Below are 5888 nucleotides of genomic sequence, written 5' to 3'. Positions count from 1 at the left end.
ATTTAGGAACATATTTAGTATTTTTAAGTTATTTTTCGTGATAAAAAATAATAGAAAATAATGGAAAAAATCGTGAGGTCCGCTGGATCGTACGTGGCATCACATATGTACGTGATATAGCATCTGGCACGGGTTGCTAGAACACGTCAGTTCGAATCCGGCTGGATCGAAGGCATTTTTTCTAAGCGTTTGATCTTTGTATTAATAATTACAACGAACTAGTGAAGTAATTTCACAAAAAAGAATTGAATCTAGCCAGAGCTGGTAGCTGTAAAATAACCTAAACGAGTGACGAAATACTTTCATAGATTTCTCATAGATGGCGTTACGGTTAAAAAGTTGTTGAAAAACCAAATACAAAAGATCCAACAACAAGCACTGTGGGCCAAGGTAATCATCCAGTGGAGGTCCAAAACCGTAAGGCGCCGCGGCAGACCGAGGAAGCGATAGTGTGACCTACTGGATGCCTACAATATAGCTTGGGTTCAGTTAGCTCTCGTGGGAGTTCGTTTACCAGTATAGAGGGGCCCGGGATGGAAGGCTCGTCTGGTGTTCGGCGAGCCTCACATTCGGAGTCGGGGGATAGATGTGTCTTCCTTCTCGGGGAGAGGGGAGAATAAGTGGTGGGGGCGCGGACAAGTGCAATAAATAGCGTACCCGTACCTCCACCTTCAGCGGAGAGGAGGAACACTCCGGGGGTTTAGTGCGGTCGGACTGCTCCCTTTCAGGGTTCAATCTATAAGCAGATTCCCCCGCACTTACAAAAAAAGGATCGGGATGCGTGGAGATTCAGGAGGAGGCCTTTGCTGGAGTGAGATACATCAGGGTACTTATAATTTTAATTGTAGATAAGTCAATGTATACTTATATATTGCAACACCCTAACAGGGTCCATGTTTGCACGAGATACATTTCTCTGTGCTATCCATAATTCAATTCAATAAATAAATAAATTCATTTTGTTATTAAGTCACTTGTTAAGTTATAATTGTCGAGTAACTTTCATTCTAGGTGCGAATTATAGTAGAGAATGAGTGGACATATTTAATGGCCAACGTGACGAGTCCATTTAGTGCGAATTGATTTCTTTCACAGACATTCAAGAACTGACGATGAAAGTCAAAACTGACGCCATTCATAAATTTCTCACAAATGGCGTTACGGCAAAATGTCCTTATAAACAAAAAAAATCAAAGATTTGCAACAAACACATAAAAAAAATCGTGAGGTTCGTTAGTACAATCCAACCGGATCTAAATCGATTTTTTCTAAGTGTTCAATCTTTGTTTAATAATTATAACAAACTAGTGGAGTAATTTCACAAAAAAACAATTGAATATCATGGTGATGAAACGTCCTGACATTCAATAAAACTTAATGACGCCATCATTTTCGAGTTTTAAAGTTACTTACCTTTTAATACTCCCAAATGCATTAAAACCAGAGTGTATTCTCGAGGAATAAAACCCTTTGCGAAAGGGGATTATGTACGAGCATGGCTTAAATTTCAGTAGTTGAGTTAGGAAGCTTCGTTGCGCAGTTTCAAACGGCGGTTTAAACATGCTTAAGTTATAACTTTGTGTGATGATTTTGATTTTGAACAGATATTTTGTTATTCAAATACTATTTGCGCGTTGAATCTGTCTCTGATAAATTGGTTTTAATATTAAGTTTATTGAATATTACGACATTTGCTACCTTGTTGTTCAATTATTTTTTTGTGAAATTACTCCACTACTTTGTTTTAATTATTATTATATCTCGTATTAATTCATAACTACGTTGAAAGAGCTAATTGCTGTACGTTGTTTTCAATAGTGACGTGCAGTAAAATTTATGGAGTGTATAATTTTACGACATAATCTGTTGTTCGAAATTCAAAATTTAAAAAAATGAAATCTATCGTCACTTATGGGATTGCTGGCCAGTACAACTTCTACCTCCGGCAAGCTCGCGTCAAAGCTAAATGCAAAACAGCAGTTTTGAATTGATGATAATATTATTAACTAAACATTTTTATTTTCGTTTTATTAAAACTTTTTAACCAGCTACCCCTTGCAATACTTGATATAAATCTAAAAACTTATAGATGTGACTCACATTTGATTATATTTTTTTCGATAATGTATTGAGATTTGACCTCACTATTGTAATCTGTCAAAACGGCCGTCATAGCGTGCCGGTACTGTAATAATATTACAAAAATCGAACGCCATGATTTCTTTTTCGTTTCGAACTGGTTTCGAACGGAACGATCCAGCTGATCTTACGGATTTTTCTATCTGCTTGTTGCAGATCTTTGTTTTTCGTTTTTAACGACTTTTTTATATTAAAATGAATTTATTCAACATTGTTTAATTAGTAATTTAATTCATGTTGTAATAGGTATACGAAGCGAGAGAGGGTAAAGAAAGACGCTTGGAGTCTCCAAACTTTCAACGGCGTTTATTGACATAGTTCTGTGATCAACATAAGAGACACCCGGTGGAAACGGCAGCTGCAGATGGTAAAGAACGACGATTCTATGACCTTTCATCCAAGTATCCCACCCAGTGAAAGTACTAGAGTGGTCCTATAATTAATATGGTATGGTAAAATGGTAATTTTGTTCTATTTTGATCCCAACGCCATCTAACATCGCATTGGTTACTAATATTTCTTGTACGTGGTGTGACAATGTGTATTATTATGGACTGTGTTGTCTGAAGTGAATAAATGAATATAAATATAAATGCATCACGTAATGGAAATATTTTAAGACGAGGTAAATATTTCAACGCAAGTCTACATTTTAGGAGGTGGGGTGGTGTTGGGCACCGCCCCTCACGTCTCGCAACTCTTACGTTGAAAATTAATATGAATAAAATAAGAACAGGCGGAGAAAATTTGACACAGATTCGATGTCAACAAGCGCCCGATGGCGACTCACGGGGCAGCGCGCGCTTGTGTGTGAATTCAATAACTACGGGGCTTCAGTTGAAAATCAAAAATGAGCAGGTGCTCGGCAGTACTTAAAGAGAAATGTCTTGGAAAAAGTTAGATATTTTATTCTGTAACAATTCGTTTTAGCTTGTTTTCAGGATTTTATATGATGGGGTGAAGTACATCCTATCGTACAACAAATTAGCACATTCTTGAGGCAATATCCTTAGGTATATCGTATATATTTTGTAAGACTTTTAGTTAATAGTAAATACCTAAATCATTTGATCTAGCATAACTTTTAAGTAGCAGTAGAGCTTCTTGTGAAAGAGTTCGTCCTGGGAAGTACTGGTATCTTACCTATTTCTGCCGTCAAGCAGTAATGTCAGCATTACTGTGTTCCGGTTTTGAAGGATAAGGTTGCTGGTGAAATTACAGGCACATGAGACTTGTCAACTTACGTCTCAAGGTGATGGGCGCAGTGGCAGTGCCCTTCAGATCTTTGCGATCTATTTCTCTATCTATTTGCCAAGTCTTATTGAAATCGGTTACCGGAATATGAAGTGGTTAATAATTTTAATAACTTAAAAACAACGCCCTGTGTAAATTGTAATGAAATAATTGCATTCGAATTTGACTTTGAATTTGAGATCAAATTCTGTTCTACATATATGACCATAGGGTGTCTGGAAAAATAAGTTTTATATAAGACTGAGGACATGTAAGCTTGGACCTGATGCTTCTAATTATAATAACAATAATGATAAAATAAATAGACCGTTTGGTGCTTTTTGCTCATTTCAGTTTGCTAGGTCTTAAGAGATTAAGGGTGGATAATTTCCTCAAATTTCAATGGAACTAATAGGTACTGAGTACCCTTTTTCCAACAAAAAAATTACCATCAAAATCAGTTCAAAAAAACCAGGAGTTATCACTTAAAATACATACAAAAACAAAAAAATTGTCAAATTGAGAACGTCCTCCTTTTTTTGAAATCTGTTGAAAATAGATTTTCCCGCTTCCTATGGTAACTCGCCTTAAATGTACGTACGAATGAGACATTGTATGAGTTCCAATTTTGTTATCAAAGATTTCTTTCTAAACAAGTATCGTAAACTACTTTAGGCAGCGAATTATGCTTTGACATCATTAAACTCGATCCTGGCTTGTTTATCTATTATCCAACGAAATTACATCCGCAAGTTCACTTCAGACGCCCTTTGTAGTACGATGCAATTTCATTTATGTCAACACTATATTCTCTCAAAGTGTTCAGGCTTGAAGTTTGTTATACTGTAGCATTTCATCAAAATTCATATTTGAAATTCGTTTAATACAATATATTTATTTAACACTGTTGCGGTCCCATCAACTCTGTGGAAATACGTATTTTTAAGATAGTTCAATATTCAATTAAGATGTAGCAGCCACAGACATGCCAGAATGTCTAACCCTCTTCCGACATTCAGGCACGTCTTAGTGCAAGCAAAAGTAGCAACCATGCCTTGTGAATCAGCATAAGACACACGTACCAAATTAGTATAAATAAGTAGCTCAAACAAAATATAAAACAGTCATTTACCAACCCACGACTCGTCTATCATTCTCCACTAAACTACCCTGGCGAAGTGGTGACCGCCAATACCTTTCTACTGCGCCATGGTAAAAAGGAAATACTAAAAGAAGCAACGCCTGACTAGACGAATAAGTAGAATTTCGCTTAAGTTTATTTGCTCGAAGTTTTTAGTAGGCGCATGTTTTGCATATACGTAACTTTGCAAATATGTTACTATTTCTGCCGTCAAGCACTAATGTAAGCATTATTATGTTCCGGTTTTGAAGGGGTGCTGCTGAAATTACAGAAAAAATCTTGATATTGATTGGTCGTAGTTTTTGTTAATATAATTTAAATTTTGTCCTGTTGGCATATCGTTGAAAGTTCAACACCATTAATACTTATTATTACAAGTTACAACGTTTTGATATTGTATTGAAATATCAGTAAATGTGCTGCCATCTAGCGGTTAAAAAAGAATCTGAACGACGGCGAATTGGAGCTATTAATTTAGTTCGCCAAAAAAGAAGCAATCATATTGCAGGGACTTTACTTTCATTTCTTGTAACAAACAAATTCGACGCAGATCAGATGTCCGACTGACGCAGCGTACCTCAGCTACCCCGGGTATACTCTGGAGCGCAGGTTCATACCTCATGCCGGAGTCTGTATGTACGTTCGCGATGACATCTGTCTCAAGCGTTTCAAGAACCTTGAGGCGTGTTATTCTGTTTTGTAGCTTTTGGTTGACACAGGAGTTACACAAATAGTGTACAGCTATATCTACCACAGTGAAGATCAGGAGACGACCAAGTTGCTCTAATGTCTGAGTGAGACGTCTGATGAGGCTCAGCTCAGGTACCCAGCGGCACAACTAGTCATTCCGGGGGACTTTAATGCTCACCATCAAGAATGGTTGTTCCCATACCAGATGACCGATCACGCTGGGAGAGAGACGCGTTAACTTGCGTTAAGTTTAAGCTAAGCTAAGCCTTTGCCAGCTTGTCAGTGGCGCCACCAGGTTCCCAGATGTTGAGTCTCATACGGCTAATTACTTGGACCTTCTGTTAACAACTGATCCAGACCGCTACTCTGTGGTTGTGGAGGCCCCACTGGGTACTTACGACTATTGTCTGGTGAAAACTATATCCGTATACTCCCCACCCGACCAGGGCCCTAGTGGTATGAGACGGGCGTGGCGATACAAGTTAGCAGATTGGGATGAAATGCGCCATTTCTTTGCGTCATATCCCTGACAGGCGTGCTTTACTTCAGGAGACTCGTGGAACTGTGCTGATGCTGTAGTCGAGGTCTTGCGTTTGGGTATGGAGTATTACATACCATACTCTGATGTACCCAATAGACCCCAAGCTCGTCCATGGTTTAACGCTGATTGTAGTTGTGCTGAAGC

The sequence above is a fragment of the Hyposmocoma kahamanoa genome, unplaced genomic scaffold, assembly GCF_003589595.1.
Source record: "Hyposmocoma kahamanoa isolate Upper Pololo Valley unplaced genomic scaffold, ASM358959v1 64, whole genome shotgun sequence".
In the NCBI taxonomy this organism is placed as follows: Eukaryota; Metazoa; Arthropoda; class Insecta; order Lepidoptera; family Cosmopterigidae; genus Hyposmocoma; species Hyposmocoma kahamanoa.
Note: the sequence above shows the minus strand (reverse complement) of the source record.